General features: G+C 39.9%; 1 long non-coding RNA gene across 1 annotated transcript in view; it reads left to right on the top strand.

The window, feature by feature from the left end:
* LOC138405957 (uncharacterized) overlaps positions 1-13,778 on the top strand; it is a 117,775-nt gene extending 103,997 nt beyond the window's left edge. The window contains exon 3 of the long non-coding RNA XR_011239620.1: positions 13,631-13,778. This is a non-coding gene — a long non-coding RNA (uncharacterized lncRNA). The remainder of the gene's footprint in view (positions 1-13,630) is intronic.
* Positions 13,779-21,525: the final 7,747 nt, after the last annotated feature.

The raw sequence follows: 21,525 nt of genomic DNA, 5'->3' as shown, positions 1-21,525 counted from the left end.
TGTGCTCGCCTCACTGTAGAGATTCAGCTGGCTTTAAAAGACACAACGAGGAGATCTGAATTGATTTGTTCTTGCAGACCGTCTTACCCTCTCAGTTTCTCTTTTACTGTTCCCTTCTCTTGTCATGTCTTGTCTTCTTTTGTTAGCCTTTTGTCACTTGTGCAGTCAGTGTTCCTCTCCCCATGTCGTCCTTTTTTCCTGCCTATTAGCGTTTTTTTCCCCTCTTAAACAGAAGAACAGAGACGTAAAAGACGAGGGCCGACAAAGTGACACCACACGTCTCCCGCTGCTTCCTGCTGTAGTCAGGATCGCTGCGAGGGCTTCGCGGCTGTAGGTGACTAGCAGCGCCTCTTGCAGAGAGGCAGTTATAGAAGCAGACAGGAAGCTCAGGGTAAAACTGCGAAGAGGTCACAGGACGCAAGTGAGGTGAGCGTCAAATCAATGTGATCAATAGGAGCCAATGATTGCTTGGAATCAGTCAGCCTCCCTTGATAAGTCAAGGACAAAAGCATGACTCTGCTGCAGTTAACCTGATTATGCTGTGGGAGGGGATGATTTAAGATAGAGTAGGATTCTGAATCCTTGACTTTCTCACTATGCATTATTTGTACATATTGACAAACATATACTTCAGTAAAATATGAATATATTTACATAAGGCCTTCTAACACTTTTTGTGTCCTCTTTTGCTTTTGTGAGGTCTTGATGGGATTAAGCAGTAGCCTTTATGCTTTGGTTCACGTGTTTGACATGTCTCCTTTGTCTTCTCTTCTTAGTCCTGTTTATGCGCTCAGCCTCCTCTGTCCTCTACAGCTGCCAGTAAACCCCATGTAGATTGCTAAGCCTTCTATGTGGCTGCATTCATACTTCCATCTACGGACATTAAGTGTGTGGTTTATCCACATGTACTCATGCATAAACTGAGACCCAAACATTGGATTTCCATTGGTGAAGCCATAAAGCCATGGGGCATATTTAAAACTACAAAAAGATATAAAGCGGATTACCGAAGTTTCAGAATGATCTCTTTCAAAACACGTTACACTGGTATGACCAGACTATCTAATTTAAAAACCTCTCAAACCTGAAACTCTTCTTTATGCCTCAAAAATACTTAGATGTTCTGTTCTAAAAAAATTGGACTCATGGCCTTAAAATGGCTGTACACCTTCCTTCGTCATTTTGCGACAGAGATCTAAAATGGCCCTTCTCCTGCTCCCCGTCTTCCCAACCTTACAGCTCAGCTACAGTTGAGGAGGCTTTTTCCATTTGCTGAGCCCCCACCCCACACACACAAGTTGGATTGGTTTTTTAGGTTTTTGAAATCACAGACTCTGGCTGATTTAATCTGTTTTATCTCTTGCGCCGACACACACTCTCACACACAAACATGTTTAAACTCAGACTGGGTAAAAACAACAGAATTTGTTTACTTAGGCAATGTATGGACGGTTGGGGGGTGGGGGATTGCTCCTGTAGAGACACAGACACTGAGAGGAGCAGTAAATGATTAAATTAAAATCTAACAGTAAATAAAGTAAAATTTTTCAATCCAAACATGTATAAAAAGATTCAATTGAACACTGTAAGAGAACTTAGTAGAGCTGTGCATGGCCCCCTGGGTGGTGCTGTGGCCGGGCTGTGCACACTCTGACTGTTCCTGAGTCTGTGCCATGACGCGGTGCATGGTGCCCCCTGGGTGTCTGCGCCATTGACTCGCCATTGTTCTGATTGTGTGCACTGATCAGAAATGAGCTTGGCTTGATCACGTTCCAGGGGTGAGTCACATGGTCCCACTCTCTCTCTTTTTTAACATTTTTTTCACTCTCACTCACGTATACCGACTCTCTCACCCAGATGCGCTCACAGGCACGAAAATTTGGCGCCGATTGATTTAACGTGAATTGGTAACCGGTAGCACAGACGTAATTCAGTTGGTACCAAACCCGAGTAATCAAACATTGACATCTAGCTGTAAATGCTCCATTATGTTTAACATTAAACATGTATATGGAAATGATTGGAGCCATCTGTCTGTGTCTCTAATTGTGTCGTATATAGATTGAAACGGAGTAGTACCACCTGAAATCATGGGGGGCAGTGTAGTCAATATTCAAAGCAAGACTACCAGAAGACACAAGTAAAAAGAAATGGATGTTTTGCATAAAACCATGCAAACGTAAAAGACACATGGGAATATGTGGGCAGTGATGGTATGATCATTTTAGGTCTTGACCTCACTATATGTTATGATTTGGCCCAATACAAATACAATTTAATTGAAATTAAAGGGTTACAGGCTGTTCTTAGTAGAGGCAGAAGTAGTTAGCCTTAAGGATGTTCACATATAGGTTGAAAAATGCCTGTGAGCGGATATGACAGAAAATATCAGTTTGCTTCCAGTGGAATTAAACGTTAGGAAAAAAAAAGGTGTTTTACATATTACTTGGTATTCTCGTCTGTCAGTAAGGTTTGATTAATGGCTGCTGTGTGCGTGTGTAAGAATAAAGTTTTCCTGTGTTGGACACAATAAGTGATCGCACTATTTAGAGTAAAAATAAAAGAGAGCAGCTGACAGCATTTACATTCATTTAGTCTCTTCTCAGAATTATTCCTACATTGTCCATGTCCTCTGTCACTATTTTCTTCTCTCTTCTTCTCTGGGAATGTCCCTCTTTTAACTCACTCAGACTTGCTGTTATTTATTTCTGTGTGCACTCTGCCTTCCAGTGTTAAGTCAAACCATGACTTTTAACATTTGTTTGATTCATTTAAATAAAAATAACATACGGCTGTTTAGAACAAGTCCCTTTTTCTCTTTAACTCTTGTGTGCTTGAGGAATGCACAGTATAGTACGGAGTCAAGCATCTTTGTTGACAATAAACGGTAAAGGGATGTATCATTCATTTTGTTTGAGGTTGTTAAGGATCATTGTGTGTTTCTGTGTGTGTGTCTGAGGCAGAATGAAAGAGGGTGGTAAAAAATGTTACCAAGGGGGTGGGAACATGAAATGGAAGCGCTACCCGGGCAGCTGTGGAAGCACTGGGGCATGAAATTTTCATTTGCTACTAAAGTTTTTTTTTCCTCTCCAAGGATTTCATCATACAGAATGGATCATGCTTACAAACTGAGCGGGTGTTGAGGCTAGGCATTACAATAGAGCCAACATCCACATTCCCTTGCTCCTTCACAAATTCCTCTGAGACATGTAGTCCAGACTGCAGTGCTCAAACGAGGCCCTCTGTGTAAGCTATTGAGGATGCAATTGAACGCACCATATCAGACATACTGTGCACACATTTGAAACCTCTCCATTGTGGTTCTCTTCCTTCTTCAGTCACTCAGACTCTCTTTATTTCCCCTGCAAAAAAAGGTGTTCCACTTCAGCAGCCTTGCTTGTCTGGTAACTCTTACCTTTCACCATCCAAGAGTTATTCTGTCTTTGTCCCTGCTTTGACTGTAAAGCTGTTCAGCTTTGCATTTGTTTCTGACCATGCAGTGTGAAGGGGGGTCAGTCGTGACACACTTCACAGAGAAAGTATTTTTAAAATGAAAAAAAAAGAAAAGACATGAAACACTAAGCTGTTTAAACAGTGATTTTCCATTCATTCATCTTGTGATGGAACACAGAGGATGAGTTGACCTCAGTGAGGACTACTCTGTTAGGTACCAGCAAACAATGGGGTACGGTATCTGTGGTAACCAAGAGTTAATTAGACTGTAATCGACTGTAATGTGAAGCTGATGGGAGGCTGGAGTACACTCCACTAAAGGACATTCTATAATGAGGAAATGGAGCACTGGTTTGATGTGTGCATATGCATCCAAGCGACAGTAACGTGATACGTGCATAAAGAACAAAGAAGATCCTATTACAGCCATAGCAACCCAACCAGGAAGCATGCCTGCCAAATAGTGTCACTGTCACTTAAACATACATATTCATGTTGTACTCTTGTTTTATATATTAACATTATTACAGATACCGAAATAACCACTACTCTGACCAGATAAAGACTTCAGGTGTTGTTGGGTTCTCATGCTAAAGGGATGGCAGCACTGTCCTTGGAGGGTTTGGTGTAACCTGTTTTCCATTGAATTAACTGGAGGGGGCTTCTCCCAACTAATGTGGAATTAACGTGTGAACTTTCATTGGGGAAACCTACTGTGTGCAAAGGTCCCACCGGGAGACTGAAAGATAATTGTTGATTTTGTCCTGCGTGGAAAATGTTCCAGCTTCTTATCATCTCATAGTAATGAATTAAAAATATCCCAGATACAAACACTACCATCATGCGGCAATGGCGTCTTTTGGAGCCAGAGTCTGAGCAGTAGAAATCAGTGGACGGAGCTGCAGTATCAAGGCCCCGCCGATACACATGCTCGACCAATTGCGAGTCAGTCTCAGCCGTCCATCAAGACTTTTCACCAAAACCAAAACCAATTTCAAAAAATGTGCACTTGTATATACACCAGTATTAAAATGTATTGAACATGTACTTTGACAATTTGTCTCATGTCCCATTCACTTACATGGAGCAGGCATTTATTTATATGTTATATAATATAATGCAGCGATCACAAGCTTTACCTTTAAGGAGCTATGATGTGTCCGTCTTGTGTTAAATATATGGTCCAGGCTCATGTTTTCTGTCGATCTGGATGAAGCTCAGTATCATGTTCACCGATTTATTCTGAAATCTTTATTTCTTAATTATGATACCAATTCAAATCATTTATTCCAAGGGAAAGGGGGCGGGTGTTTTAACAGGTGACGACAACAAGAATGGAGAGACTGACCTGTGGTTACATGCTAACGTTTTTGAAATAAGAGAGCACCAACCCTTATCCAGCTGTCAAGCAGCTTAGTAAAGCAGCTTAAATGAGGGTCACTGTTGCTATTTTGGTGGAGATGGTGATACTTGACATTTGAGGTTGAGGAGGTAGAGGGATGATTCCTGCTCTCTATCCTTTTAATGACTGGGAGGAAACCCAAGGTTACACCAGGGGGGTGCTGGAGGGACCACATCTCGCAGCTGGCCTGGGGACACTTGGGTTTCCCCTCAAGAGGAGCTGAAGGAATTATCTGAGTAAAAATACATTTGAGCTGCTGTTCATGTACCTGGCATTGAGACTGTGATCAGAATAAATGATGGAAACAGGTACCTAGTTTACAGGAGAGCTCAGGTTACTAAGATCACTCGTCACTACATCGTAGCATGAGTTTGTTTCTCTTGGTCATTCTCTAGGATGATTCATGAAGCATAAAAAACTGGTGGTCCTCTGGATTTCCAGACACTCGTGTTCATGGGTGCATGTACAATTTGGGATTAATCTCTTCTTATTAAGAGAAGCATTTGATTTTCACTCAATTTAGTCACAAGTTCTTGTTTTGCTGCACTCAGTTCAGAAAACCATCATTGATAGATTTTTTTCAAGAAAGCAGAAACAGAATTTAATGAATCAATCTTGAAAAATCAACCCACACATACCAATTGTGAACAGGAAACCTGTTTCTGTGATATAATTATGTTTGTTACATGCAGGAGGGGTGTAAATATATCAGTCAAGGATTGTTCAAATTAGTGGAAACATTAAAATTGTCATCAGATGGGAGTCTGTGCAGTGAACAACACTTTTGTTAACTCAATTACCATCTGACGCCGATATTACAGTGGCGAGGCTCGTTCATTAAGTCATTGCCAACATGTTTTGATTGCTCATCCTGTCTTATTTTCTCTCCTCCTCTCCCTCTCTCCTCCTTTTTTCTCCTCTTTCACTCGCTCTCCCAGAGAAAATGCATCTTATTAGCAAAGGCCAAGCTGTAGAATTAGCAAGGTAATAGATGTGATCTGCTTGCTAACCTCACTCAGCAGTCATGCACGGAATATCAAAGAGGGTCTTAACACGCAAGTAAACTGCATATTTGCTGCGTAGGGCTTGTCGTGGAGGGCGTGGATGTGCATGACTGTGCTGGGTCACATGTGCAACATCTGTTGCCGTGGGACGAGCTGTAGAGGTCAGGGTGCCAGCAAATGTCATCTCTATCTGGAAATAGGAGATACCAAGTGTGTTTGTGTGTGTGTGTGTGTGTGTGCATCAGTATGAGGATGTTAGTTAAACCCAAACATGCATAATTGCACTGCACTAATGCTTTAACTTTGGAGGATTCATCTCTCACTATGTATGAATACAAGCACAGACATGTAGGGAATGTACACACACGTGGAGTAAATAACATCCTCAGACAGGATGAAAGTCAATTGGTTTTCCCAGCGTTGGCAGCAGTGGCAGCTGTGTGAGCTGACAGGTGCTCTTGCACAGCTTGAATGACATTGCTCCATTCAGTTACATATCAAATTCTGATCAGCGGAGGGCTTGTATTCAATCTGCATAAGAGGCAGTTAAAGGCATCACAATGTGACTTTCAGAGTGTGTGTCTGCGTACACGCATGGATTGTAATGTTGACAAGTGTGTAAATGTGCATCTCTTTAATGCTGAAATGTCTTATTTGTGTGTGTGTGTATGTGTGTGTGTGTGTGTGTGTGTGTGTGTGTCCATGCGTCCATGTCTCCCTGCGTGTGCGTTCTAAAAATGCTGATTTGCACGCTTGAAGGGAGGCGATTTTCATATGTTTAAGGGCAAGCACGTCGCTAAGCTATGCCAGACTGAGCTCACTGATGCATTAGAAAATCCTGTGTAAACCATAAGCTGACGGATAGTGAGAACTCATCCCAATGTGTCCTGGTTCTACTTTTTACATCTTGTCCCTGTTTTGTCTTTCTTCGTCATATCTATATATCTAGATAATAAAAATGCAAATGGCATTTCCCTGCCTCCACCCCAGCATCTCTTTAAATCTGAACTTTTGTTTGATTTATGCATCAATAGTATAGGAAATGGTCAGTTTACCATGTGTACAGACCAGTAAATCTACTCACCCCTTTGATATCTATACTTGTGGATTTGGACAGTTTCCCTACCTTTGAGCTGAGCATTGTTATAAATTGCAAAGTTGTGTATTTCACATCATCTGATTTTTGCATTCCTTATGTAACATGATTTTGCTGTTGTCTTAAAGGGAAAGTTCACAGAAAAACACTTTTGGAGTTTCAGGGGCAGCCAAATTCAATACAATTGAGGGGTCCATAAGCCCTGACATTCTAATTTGACTACAAATCTGGCTTTTACACTATTGTTTTACTCTAAATGTCCACTACCAGACTCTTTTCCTTTTTTGGTGAACTATCCCTTTAAGTCTGCATCTCCTCTTCCTCTTTTCTTCTCCCTCAGCCTTCAGAGGAAGTTTTCAAAACTGTTAGATAATGCCAATGTGACTGACACAAAATATGTGGCCCTATCTTACACTCAGCGCAAAGTGGCGGCAGGAATGACTCATTAGTCTGTGCTTGGTTCAGACTCAGGCAGTTTTTATTTTCTTGTCCAGTGCCCATGTTGTTTGGATAGTAAATGCATTTGTGTGCCCATGGGTGTTTTAGATCTAGAAATTAGGTGCAATCAGGCGCATTATTGTCACATTGCTATTTTGAGGGAGCAGACAGCAGTGGTACTTTTAACCAACAAAAGCAAACAAAATTTGAAGTCAGTGGTGCGGTATTTGACTGTAATTTTAAAGGCACATTATCAAGATGGTCATATACAACTTCCACACTTATAATCGTAATATCACAATAACAATCTGAACACCTGAACCACCTGACTCTAAAGGAATGGGAGACAGCACTCAATCGGTCCATTTCATGTAATGACCAAAACACACCACTGATTTATTCGGAGACTAAGGAAAACCCTTTTGAATCATGCCCCTGGCGTTGTGACTTTTTAGTGGAATTCAGTGCAATGTATAATATTGTATATGCATCATTTATATCCAGATGATAGCCCTCCCAGGCCCTCATATTAAATCTACAGTATTCATACTAATACAGGCAGCAGAGGGTGTTGCCATGTTGGCACTGCCTTGATGACTTAGCTTTTGTAAGCTTGCTGTCTGGCAGCAAGTTTCCTCTCCTTTATTATTTCTCCTATTTAACAGGTTTGAATCTGTACAAAGGCACAGAATGTCTTGTTCAGCTGTGCACACTTGGTTGTATTGTGGTTATCCTATATAGTATTTTAAAAGCATACAATGTCCATTATAGTCAGAAGAGAGGTGGATGATGGAAGTGCATGAGAAAGTTTGGTAATCTGTTTAGCACAGCAGGGCATGTTGCATATTTGCAGATAGCACAAAATTGAGCATTCGGAAAGTTAAGACAAAGCAAGTGAGGACCTAAGTATTAAAGATAAATATATGAAAATGTGTATGCATATATTTGTACTTTTATGCATATATGAAATATCAATTACGTAAATGTTGAGACATAAAAAGAGGCTCAACAATCAGGTGAGCTCTGACCCTTCGGATTGTTATCTACAGACTACTGAACTCTGCATGTAGGAGGTGAGAGCATCTGCATGATGAGTCTCTCGAAAACCCTTTGTTGGTTTGGAGCAAGGAAAGGAGTGATATGAGGACAAGCCAATAAGATGAAGAGAGAGTGAGAGAGAGAGAGAAATGCAGAATGTGAGAAATGTCGGCTCTCAGGAGAATACTCGGCCTTGGCAACGCCTGAGCAATGCAGAACTCGTGTTGTTTTGTTTTACAGATAAAGTTGAATTAAGCACAAGAACACAAAAACAAAACTCATCGCAACAGAGAAGGACTTAAAATAACAAATGGAACAATGTCTGGAAAGTGAGTGAAAACTGCTTAGACCCGCAGACGGGGATGATGAGTTTCACTGGGCTTAACTCCTCTTTGAAAACCTTCACATCACAGGTAGCCACGAGATTTAATGTTTGTATTATAATATTGCTTAATGGAACTGGTGTTCAGCAGGACGTGAGCAGTGTGTTCAGAATAAAGATTGTAGACAGAGGGAAAGAAGTACCTGGACTGCTGTGTCTTGCTTTTGGAATCACTGAAAATATGTCGAGAGGTTGTAGATCAGAAGTCTTTCACCTGCCACTCACGGGAAACATGGAGCTTCTGTTATCAACAGTGTTGGGCAATAGTGCACTACTTGGTAACACATCAGTGGTTTGATTTTTATGCCTCTGCACCAGCGGCCGTCCAGCTCTCCATTCTTGTGAACACGATATCTCAAGAAGGCGTTGAGAAAATTTCTTCAAATTTGGTCCAAAGGTTTAGTTGGATTCACACATGAATTGATTAGAATTTACGGTTCAAAGGTGTTTGGCCTTGTGAGCGCAACATCTTAGAAACACCTTAAATTCAGTACAAACATTCATGACTCAAAGGTGAATTGTTTTGATTTTGGTGGTCTAAGGTTAAAGGTCATGTTCACTGTGACCATTTTTCTTGCGAATGCGATTTACCAGGAACATCCATATAGAATAAACTGATTAACTGATTCAGATTGGGGGGATCAAACACGGTGGCCTCACAGATCATATCACTTCATATAACTGTAGATGCAATTTCCCAGGAACCCCTGGATGGACTAGAGCTGCATTGGTGGAGGATAACAATGGCTGGTGATTGCAGTTTTGTTTTTCAGAAATTAATATGATTACAATATTAAATTCAGAGATTGAATAACTAATACCATTAACACTCTACAGTAATTCATCTCAAATAGCTCTCAACTTACTCTGGTTGTCAGCTGCAGCAATAAACTTATTTGAAGTAATTTGTATTTTCAAACCAAAAGCCCTCCCTCTCCATGCCATATCACAGTTTTCACTGTATTGGATATATCTGATTTATGCAAATGATCAAATTACATTTTTTCTGTCACTACATAAGAAATCATAGATTGCTTGATAGTTTTTAATGTGTTTTTAATCATATTTTTGTAATGAAGTATGAGCATTCTCAAGGTAACTAAGTCACTTAGCGAGCCAATAATGCAGAGTTTGTTTTGTTTTCTTAAGATGACCCTGTTTTCCCTCTGAAGCAGGGCAGCCTTCTTTCTGTCGCACCAAAAAAAACTTGCCCCAACCTGCAGGTTAGTGTACAGCAAAGGCCATGAAACCATCCATCTATATCCATTCTGTCTCTATCTCTGTATGTGTGTGGCAGAGGGCACCTTAAAGCTAGACACTTTTTAAATGTACAGCAGAAGAGTGCACACACACACACACACACACACACACACACAGAGTCCTTGCTCTGTCCTTGTGCACCCCTAACCCGTCCTCCTCCTGCATCCTCAGATATCCTCTCCTCTTGTTCTGTCTCCGACCTTCTCTGTCAGTTTTTCCCCACTTTAACTTCCTCATGTCCCATCTCTCGTCCCTCCCTAGAGGAACTACAGATGTGACTACTAATGATTCAGCCGCTGCTACAACAAATATTACCATTGGGGCACGATGCGTTTCACAATCTTATGGCCTTATCCTTAAAAGTTTAATTTTAACAACATCAATTGGATCCTGAGATGTATGTAAAAGACAAATCCTAAAAGCTTCTACATACCACAGTCTATTCAACAATAGTCTCAATGTTAAGGTTTAATAATGGAAAGCTATACAACAGCACACACAATGTCTAATAGCTGGTGGGTTTATCTAAAATAGGTTTTTATAATTATTTTATTCAACATAAATCTAAATAACCCAAACTCATACAGTATGTCTTATAGTGTATCATATAGACTTTCAGATGAGAAAACAAACATAGCAGAGACACCTGGCCCTGTCCCCCAACATGGTGGCACAGCCTGCTGTGTCCTCTGTCTCCAACTCACTGTTTGTTTGCAGCTAATAAAATTAAACATAATGAAAACACAGAGAGTTTCTAACAAAAACCATCATCACTCTTATCACTAGGATGTTACCTGCGACCCTGTGGGTCCACCTGCCTCTCCTGCCGCTCTGCTCCACTACCTGCATGTTCATTAAAATGAAAACTCGACTTTCAGAAACAAACTCAACATTATATCTGAACTATCTGTTCGTGCTCTGCTTTGACTGCTGTGATTATCATCGAACCACTGCTATAACAGTAAGCATCTGGCACTAAATTTCACTGTAACTCTTTTATTTACTATTCTCTGAAATGTTTTTACTCAGTGGTGACAGCAGGTTAGCCAGCCAGCCCTGCTGATTATTTAAAATAAGTTCATTGTGCAAATGTGGGGCTGTGACATCACAATGATGTGTGTTTCAGGAGCATTAATGATTGTCTGTGAGGGAAAGGAGCTCTCTTCACCACTGACTTTGTGTTTTTCAAGTTGGCACAGCTGTTAAAGAAACCAATAAAACACACCATAGGACAGAAAAAAACTGAAAACATCTCTTTTTCAATTTCAACAATTGGCTACTGCTTCTTTCATCATTTCTCAAAATAATATCTCTTTTAATTATCCCTCAGTAATATGATCCTCTAGGAAATGGCACTCTTCGCTGGTAACTTCACAGGATTCATGCATACAGACAGATTTATGAACATCTAGCAAAGTTAAGGAACATTATAAAGAAAATAAATAATACGGGGTCAGCTGTCTTAATTGTATTCACAAAAAAAGTAATGGCCCATTCCCCTACCCAAAAATTTGGTGCTGAGCGGTTCAGTATTTTCTGCATAATCCTGCTGACTCATAAATAATAATAGGCTTTATAGACATAGTGATTGATCCAAAAAGAAAGAGAAAAAGATAACTAGAATGGCACTCAGTAGAGCGCACACTTCCCCCAAGGACCTATATTCTCCTTAAATTCAATCAAGCTGCACCAAATTTCACACACTCATAGATATCAGTCCCCTATATATGCCCAATTTTTTCATCAAGATCCCTCAATTATTCTGTAGGAAATTGCTGAAAATGTCCAAACCAAAAATGGCCCAATCTCACAATACTGAAGTAAGTGATTTAGTGAAATTAGGATCTGCATTGTCTGGGTTCTTTCCTGGCCCATATCATTCTCTTCCAACAAGTTCGGTGGTACTTTGGTAATTGCCTCATTTTACAAACAAACGAAGCAAAAAAAACTAACAGGAGTAAAATCTTAAACTTAAACAGTAATCAAAATAATGATTACTTGCAGCCCTGCCATTTGTACCTGGTACCGAGCAGGACCAAAATACTGCAGAGCGGGCCGATGGAAAATACTAAAAGTACAAGACCTACTGCACTATTATTTTTACTCCTGCTGCCATGGCAAGGACTAATACCAATACTTCTGTTAAAATGACTGAGTAAAGGGCAGGGTTAGGCTGCAGGCGACTGCAAGGATCTTCACATTCATCATTGCTCCTCAATCCTTAGAATTTCAATAACCTCCAACACAGTTTCCACCTTTATTCTGCATTTGTTTTGTTTTTGTTGTTTTGTGACTCAACATTCGTCCTCTGTGCAAATGTGAGGCACAGTCAGAAACTAAATAGTGATCCTTAGTCATGCTCATGTGCTATTCATTCTATCGATAAGCCACGCAAGTTGGCTGATGTCACAAATTGTGACGTCATAATTGTGCTTTCAGTGCACTGACGAAGCAATCTGATACCAGTTTAGCCAGAATGACATTATCACGAGTGCCATCCTCTGTTTTCCAAACTCTGTCACTGTGTACCTATTGGGGATGTAACGGTCACAAGTCACCAGTCACACAGTAAACCATGGTTAAGTCCTTGATGGTTAGTAGCACTGTGTCAAACTTACCATGATTACAGTGGTAACTTGGTTGAAACTGTCCAGCCCTAAAAAAAAGCATCATTAAGACACAGCAACGTAGATTTTACATGTAGTAAAAACATTTTGATTAACTTTTAGTATTACGTGCATTTAATGAAACACTGATATTTTGGGCAAATTTTATATGTGTATTCATTTTATAAATGGTTAATATGTGTATTGGGAATACTGTAATTTACTTCTGTTTGTGTATTAGTGGTTTTGGAACATTTTCAGCAACAATACAGCAATAATACTGATGAAGTGATCAGAACACTTTCACAGCGTTTCATCTCTAGTCTCCACATTGATAGGGCAGAGTCTCTGTGTATGATTCAAACTAATATGAGCAATTGCAGTACTGTGGTTCGTTACATGTTATTAAATCATACACTATATACATCTTTGTCCATTTTTAAAATGTTGCTCACTGTTATTCCAACTCAGATCAAACATTCCCAATTGCTGTAATAAACTGTGCAATTGACCTCTTGATTAATTGGCCATTTGTGCTGCAAAGAAAGGGACTGCAAACACAGCAGGTTTACACCGGTCGGACAGTACGTAGATAGGAGCGCACACACACACACACACACACACACACACACACACACACACACACACATATACACACACACACACACACACACACTGCCCAGGATCTTCCTGAGAAGGACAGATGCCCTTATTCAGCATCAGTTAACAGGCGGCGTGTGAAGACATTTAGAGCAGCACATTTAACATCCCCACCTTGCCTCTCACCCTATCCCGAGTTGTTTATCTTCCGCCCTTGATAAAGTGAAGGGCCCATTTTCTGTGTGTGTGTGCGCACACTGTGGGATGTGTGTGTGTGTGTGTGTGTGTGTCATGAACAATCACTTGAAACATTTCCAGCAGTCCCAAACCCGATCAATTGACCTTCCACAGACACGTGCTCAATGAAGAGTGATGGACAAAATGGGAAAAGAGGATCAGCGCTGTGGAACCATGGAAGAAACAACAGGAAAAGAGGGGAAACCAGGCCGTGTGTGAAGAAAGTGGAAGAAGAGGAGGGGGGATCATGGAGCAGGAAAGACGACAGGTAAGGTTGTTACACAGCGATAACCAGACTCAGCTGAACTCGCCTTTCATTTGTAGTCTGTGCTGGTAGGCCTCCTTTAAGTTGTATAAAATGTGAGAGGAGCTTTATTTCACACTTACGAGTCATAGTATCATTTATGCAATTTAATATTTGAGAAGGCAATTTAATTCTGTTGAAACAAATACACACTTAAGGTTAGACCACTATTCCATCACGTTGAGACACTTGTTGTGACAGTTTCTTGACCATCTGTGGGGTTAAAGATTAAAAGTTCGGTGTGTAGAATTTAGTGACATCTAGTGGTGAACTTTCATGTCGCAGCTGGATACTCCTCATCTCACCCTCCCCTTCAAAACATTAAAGAGAACCTGTGGTGAACTTCAGTTGTCATGAAAACTCAAATGGTTTTAGTTTGTCCGGTTTGGACGACAGTAAAAAACATGGCGGCCTCCACAGAGAGGAAGGATCCATTCTATGGTGGAGAAAACAACAATTCATACAATTTAGATGAAGCACACCAGTGAAAACATCACTAGGATTAATTTATATTGAAGAAGTTGTGGGCTAGAGAACTAAAGAATGAGTTACTTGCTATTTAAATGTTAAAACCAATAGAAGCTGCAGATTTGCATCCTCATTCTGTTCGTTCATCCCCTCAAAAAGAGAGTCAACCTAATGTTTTACCTGGACTCATTTTTCACTCACAGAGAGAGAGAGAGAGAGAGAGAGAGAGACGGAGAGACAGAGACAGACAGAGAGAGAGACATGGAGGGACAGAGAGAGAGAGACACGGAGAGACAGACAGAGAGAGATTCTTCTTCCTCCAAAAGGGGGCGTGTCAGAAAAAGTTTGAGAACCACTGAGTTAGGGAATCACCTAAAATCACAGCGGTTCATCCACTGAGCACCATGAATCTGTACAAAGTTGTAGTCCAAAATTTTCGGACATGTTTTTGTCTAACCAACCACCTGGCTCTTAGGTGGGCACATACGCACATCTTTTACAGAACCCATCTTGTTGTCTGATTTTCAACCAAAGAAACATTTTAGGCACATTTTTTTTACATCAAAAAGAGGAATAAAACAAACTATTGAAGGAGGCTGGAGTGTGTAGAACGTAGGGGAGGGAGAATGTGAACCAAAACAAACCAGTGCCAGTCCCCAGAAAAGAGCATTTTTCAAACAAACCCCGAGGACAGCCAGATCTCTTAGTGTCCACTCTGCAATCCTTCTAAATCTTTCCCAAATCCGACCTTAAAAGAAACTGTGAGGAAGAGAGGCTGTGTATGAGCTATGATCATCTTTCTCTGCCCGCTGCCAGTCCGTCCCTACAGCAACAGAGTCCATGTGCCGAGGGAGCTGCTGAGTGTCTTTCCTATAAAACAGTCAACCAAGCCGAGGTTGTGTGAACGCCTTGTATGTGAGATGTCGGTGTCAGGGCCATGTATAGACAAGCAGTTTATTATGTCTCTATCAAATTTACATATGCGTGTAGTGCACCAGATGGATGCAGAGGACTGGTTCATGAATTCATATTATAGCGGAAGATGGTAGAACTTGCTTGTAGGAAAACATTGCTCTCTATTACTGTCTTTTCAGACTTTTAGACTTTAGTCAAATAACATTTTGAGTAATTATTGGATGTTGAGAGACACTTTGCAAGCAAATAATGCTCAGGAGCTACTTCAGAATTATTCCTCATCATTAGTGAGTCCTCCTCAAACAGTTTGACAATACACTGTCACCTTTTATTGTTTGTGTGCTGGACTCTGTGTGCAGAGCTTTTTATAAACAGTCTATGATTAAGAGTGATGTCAGTAAACTTTGTGTTCATCCTACCTGGTTCATTTGCAGTGAAGCTGTTGTGCGTCCACGATAGACTGGATCTTTTTTGTTTTGCTCTGTTTTAACATTTAACATCAAATGAAACTGAATTTGCATTATTGCTGATCACGTGTGTATGTAAGTTTGAATGTGAATGTTGTGTGATTACTTTGAAAATAAGTTGCTGAAGAGGAAGTGGTTCTATGAATGGTGTGGACATGATGGACATGACAGACATCAGCACCTGCAAATGTCTGTCAGTTTGAGATGATGACATAAAAATAACAGAATTATCGAAATGTAGTTTTTTTCACATCTCTTTCTTCTTATCGTCTTTACCTTGAATATCGTCTTGTTTATTATACCCATCCTCATGTGGCCCAAGTTGTCTCCTCGGCCACTACATGGTGACGTTCATGCTCTCTTCATATAGTAGCAGTGGTGGGTAAAAGCACTGGAATCTTGTATTTAAATCGGACAATATAGTGTTGCACTTATTAAAAGCATTATAGCTTTCAGTGTCGGATTAATGAGGCAGTAAGCTGTAAAATGCATTTTAGTGCTGTAGGTGTTTAACTACTCTTTATGTTGTTGGGTAGTTTAAATTTTAACACTTAACACTGTGTTTTATGAGCTTATCGGAAATCTGTCTTTTGTATTAAATCCACAGTCTCTGAATGTGTTCATGGAAAAATCCATGTGCTACATTTTTTAATGTTATAATTTTTCGTTTCTGCTCTAGAGTTATTTTGGGAGGTTGATGACACATTTTGACACGATATATAAAAGTTCCCTTGACATACTGTAGAAAATGTCAACTCAATAACACATCAAACCCACAAAAACATGACTGTGACCATTACAAAGACAGGAACTAATTCTTGAATGTCAGCGCAATTGAAGACTATTTATTGCACAAATGAAATGAGACTTGTTTTGGATCACAAATACCCAAAGTGTTTAAAATAATACAGATTGTGCTTAGACTCTAATGTTAAATCACCAAAAAAAAAAAACAATCTTAAAGACTCCCCTCAAAAGTTCTGTTCAGTTCGGTATCAGAATATTTTAATGCTCAAGTTATTTCAAAATACTATTGAGTCTACAGTTCCACAATGAAAACCCCCCAAAAGTAGAGAAACACATTTGCAAGAACACTTCAGAGACACTTCACTGACTTCAGGACAGTGTTCATCTATCAATCTTAAAGTCAGTCACACACTGACTGACTTTCAGGTTCAGTTGAGTTTCTGTGGAGATGCAGCCAGTGTAAGATTTTACTGCCTCTTTCTTGGATATGATTGAATAGGTATAATAATTGATGTCATAAAACCATCTATGGATGACGTGACTGTCAGGTATTAGAAGGCGTGTAATTTGTGCGTCTTTATTTGTATAGTTGCCACACAGTGCTAACATCAGTGTTCACCTGCATCTGTGCAGAGGAACTTCTCCCCTCGTGTGGTTTTGAACACATTTTTCATAATTGAATTGTTACTGGCTGGATCACAACTAATGTGTTTGTTGCCTAAGCAGAACCACGATGCCTCTGTGTGTGCAACACTCTGTACTCAGGTGACCAACAGTGTTCTGACCAACTTATGTGTGAAGGGGGCAGTGAGATACTAAACCTTTGAGTCTATAAAACACTAAGACTGTTTAAGTTTCTGCTGTAAAATGAAAGTGGAATTCTAATTAGAATCTAGAGGACAAACTCTGCATGAGTTTTAAAAATATTGCGATTCATATTCAAAAGCATTTCACATTCCTCCTCTTGCACTTCATCATGAAGTCACAATATTAAAAATTTAACATCCAGTCCTGAAAAAAAAAAGAATATATAATTCATTTCAATTATTGAAACTGATGCCAATATGGCGTTTGTGCTTCATGGGTGGTCTGTATCTGCAGTGCTTCTGCAATTAATTAGCACATGAATTATCACTGCTGGATTAAGTTATCATGTGTTAATGAGTCTGGCTCACTAGACACTGGCAGCATTCACATGGGACATTTCGGCTTTTGTAACATTTGCATTGCACACTGTATTCTGATCGGTTAGATCCAGCTGTTGGTGTTAGCTTTCTGGAGGTTTTGAAGGTCTTGAACTCCTTGAAGCCGCCTGTGCCAATTTTATTCGATGATCCACCATCAGTGGATGGTGTCCGTCTGCCCTCCGTCAAAAGCTCCTTTAACTCTTTCTATAACAGATTCGGTAGTGTTGCTTTCACACCGTGCACTCCATCAAGCCATGACATCCATTAACACCCACATTTCACTGGAATTAACACACAACGTGTGCTCTGACATTTCACAAATGCTTCCGTTTGTCCATCCAGACAGACCCCTTCTTGTGAGCTGGTCTTTGTTTTCACTGAAAGCGACATTTTGTTTTACCGAGTCAGAGAAATGCAACAAGATCATGTGTCTGCAGTATTTACAGCTCCACTCTCACACAGTCATACATGTTTCAAGAACATTGTTCTCCTCAGCTGTTATTCTTTTAAGATGCTGCTATTACATGTCAATGGCCTTTTAAAGGGCTCAATGTATAGCACAAATTCTTGAGCTGAGGATATTCAATTATATTAGTATTTTAAGAATGTAAGGAAATGAAAGCGATCCTTACTGTCTCTGTAGCCTGGTTACAATGGGTTACTACTCAATTGATTTGATCTTTCGCTCCAGTGTATACTTTACAGCCTGAGGAGATAAACAGGTGAATTCAAACTCGACTCAACAGACACACACTCCAGTATAAATGGATGGTTCCATGCCCTCCATTGTTCACCCTGCCTGCAGTCCTGTCTTTATCCCTTCCAGGTCAAGAAATCACGACCGCTCTCCTGCACCTAGGAAACTGCACCGTGCTCTCTGAGAGTGGGACTTCAATATTAATTATTTACACTCTCTTAATACAAGCTGAACAAATTACTGCAGCTGTTGTGTCAGCATTTATACTGTTGATGTTATCTCTTAACGATTAAGTCACTCCTCTTCATGTCAGTGGTCTGTTTGTTTATGGCGTGTTAATGGCTGATGTAGGTAATGACCTGAAATTAGCTGCTCGTTAAGATATCTCATTGGCAAGTATGTAACCTTGAGCACCTTCAGTCATGATTCCTGCACACATTTATACACAGAATGCTACTTTTGATCTTCAGGGATGCTGCATAGGCTGCTCGGGAGTAAACACGGTCAAATATTCTCAGTCGTCACACCCCACATCTGTTTCTCTATGTGTTGCCCACTTAAGCTTCTCCCATCCTCATAATGCATGCTTTATTAAGGGCATGAGGCAAGAAAAGTTTATCTGTACAGCACATTTTACCAACAAGGATAGTCTAAGTGCTTAACATAAAATATAAAGGCATCAAGACAAAATATAAAAGCAACATAAGGCAATATAAAAAGCATTTGGATATAACTTTAAAAAGACTTGAATGGAAAATAAAAAATAACATCCAATAGTAAAAGTAACAGTGTAAGAAATTAGTAATTTGATTTAATAAAAGGCTGTGGCAGATGGAGGAAGAACAGTGAGTTGCAGCAGACCTTGAGCAACTGAGCACAGCTTCACATGTAAACCATTCAGTGCTTTGTAAATCAAGACATGAAAAGAAAGCTGCGATGCACCTTCTTGGTCATCGAGCAGCAGTGGTCCAAAACAGCTGCAGTTGTCTGATCGGCACCTTTGAACACATAACATTAATTAACTTGATGAAAAAGACACATCTTCCAAATCTTGCTGACTTATGTGGTCTTAATGTGCCTTGTCAACAAAAATCAGTTTTATTTTTTCTTTAATTAAAGATAATTCTCTCACATACAATTGGTGATTCATTTCGATGCTCAGCTCTTGTATGGAATCATTGGCCCGTGGTTTTGCGAAGTTATGTCATCTGAAAAATCTGTTATATATTTTTTTGTTTTCCACAATCTGAGCTAGCATGCAGATGTTTAACAGAAGTCCCGAAAATGGAGCCTTGGGGAACTCCACATGTCACTTTTGTCCACTGAGATGTGTAATTGGCTATAACTGGTAATAATGCTGTGCCAGTTTTCTAATATGTGGTGGTTTACTGGTTGAATGCAAAACTTTGATCCAGTAATTTTTAAAATGAAAATAAACCATGGTCTGTGAGTAGGTTGAATGTTAATGTCGGTGTTCATGAGTCATTAAACCACACACAAATTAGTGTGGCTGTAAAAAGTGTGTAGCATGTAAACTATCTTCTGTATATGTGGGCTTTTTTGTTGGTTAATTTCAATTTACCCAGTGACAGGATTGTAAAGTGTGTAATGAGTGAAGTTAATAATTGTGTTACTGCAGTATCTCTTATTTAGATGCAGAGAATGACAGAAATCCTCCCTAGACATAAGCTTCTTTCTCACTGATGCCACATGTACCATCACAGCACCAGGACTTGTCAAGATAAAATTTAGGTCGGTCTCTCAGGGTGAGACACTTTGCCTTTTCATCCCTTAGGGATGTTGAACTTGGGATGTGTCTATTCTTTACTGAGCAGTACCCAGATCCTACAATAAGTATATGTGGACTGATTTTATCCCTCTGCTGCTGACTTCAATACCAAACCTAGGATTTTAGCTCATGAACCTTTCATTTGTACGGTGTATGAAGTTTATAAAGTTGCGTCATTCTCATGCATTAACCTCATAAACACACTGTCATATTCTTATCTAATGCAAGGAAAAGACAAAGTTCATGCTGATTACAGCTGTTTTGACTGGATACAGCCAGGCCGAGCTACGTAATGACATTATAACTACGTAATAATTTTGATTTAATGATCTGCTTAATTAGGTCATTAAAAAGTGCATCCGTAATCAAACATTTGCAGGACTCTTATCTGTTCGGCCACAGTAGTGCTGCCAAAACTGATAAACTTTGCAAATAAGAAATGCCAAATATATCTACAGTTGAATACAAAACTCCCTATTAACATTTTAAGCAGTGCTAATTTCAAAGGCTGTTTGCTGCAAGGTTTTACTTCTGTTCTCCTAAAAAATAAATAAATACGTGATTTGCCTTTAGCAAATATACCACTGTTCCTTTACAAACAAAGTCTGTCTTTAATTGACTGAAAATTGACGTGACATGACATATTTGTAGGTATGCTTTATCAGAATCAGAAATACTTTATGTGACCCTACAAATACACCTTCAGATTTATGTCTTACTGAGAAAGTACATATGATGTAGTGAGGGACCCAGAAAAAAAACTGTTTACACTAGAGCCCGTCAATGTCACGTTACACAACTGACAATACAGTATGTCACTGTCACAAACTGCACCATGGGATTGTGTAGAACATGCACTTCTATCATATACACAATCCAAATCCTTCACTAATCATAAATCACAGGCCCATGCGGGAGCAATGATTGATTTCATCGCAGCGGATAAAAGGCAGAATCAGCCTCGACTGTGTGTTTCTCACAACCCCTGCACCTCTTTCTGCTGCGCTCGCTCTGCCAATCCACAAAGCAACACGGTCGACATCAGCAGGGAGTGAGCGTGTGGGTGTGTTTGCGTTTGTGCATTTCTATGTGTACGTCAGTGGGAGTAATGAAGCAGAGGATGAGGCTGACATCAAGTCTATCAGAAGGTGTCAGTTTGGGTTAATCCTGAAGTTATCCTGTCAATGTACAACACACACACACACACACATACAAACAGACACACACGTATCTCTGTGACTTCAGAAGTCATTACATTGACTAACTCAAAACCTAATCATGAATTTTTACTGACACTAACCTTGAAATATTTTTCTTAAAATCAATTATGCAGACTTGCCTTTTGTCCCCATGGAACACACGTGTAGGTCCCCACTCAATAAGTACCACACACATACCTGTCCCTCCTTGACATTAGTTTGACATTAGCGTGATT

Source organism: Paralichthys olivaceus, chromosome 20 (genome assembly GCF_024713975.1).
Source record: "Paralichthys olivaceus isolate ysfri-2021 chromosome 20, ASM2471397v2, whole genome shotgun sequence".
Taxonomy (NCBI): Eukaryota; Metazoa; Chordata; class Actinopteri; order Pleuronectiformes; family Paralichthyidae; genus Paralichthys; species Paralichthys olivaceus.
This window is presented reverse-complemented; position numbering and strand designations above follow the sequence as displayed.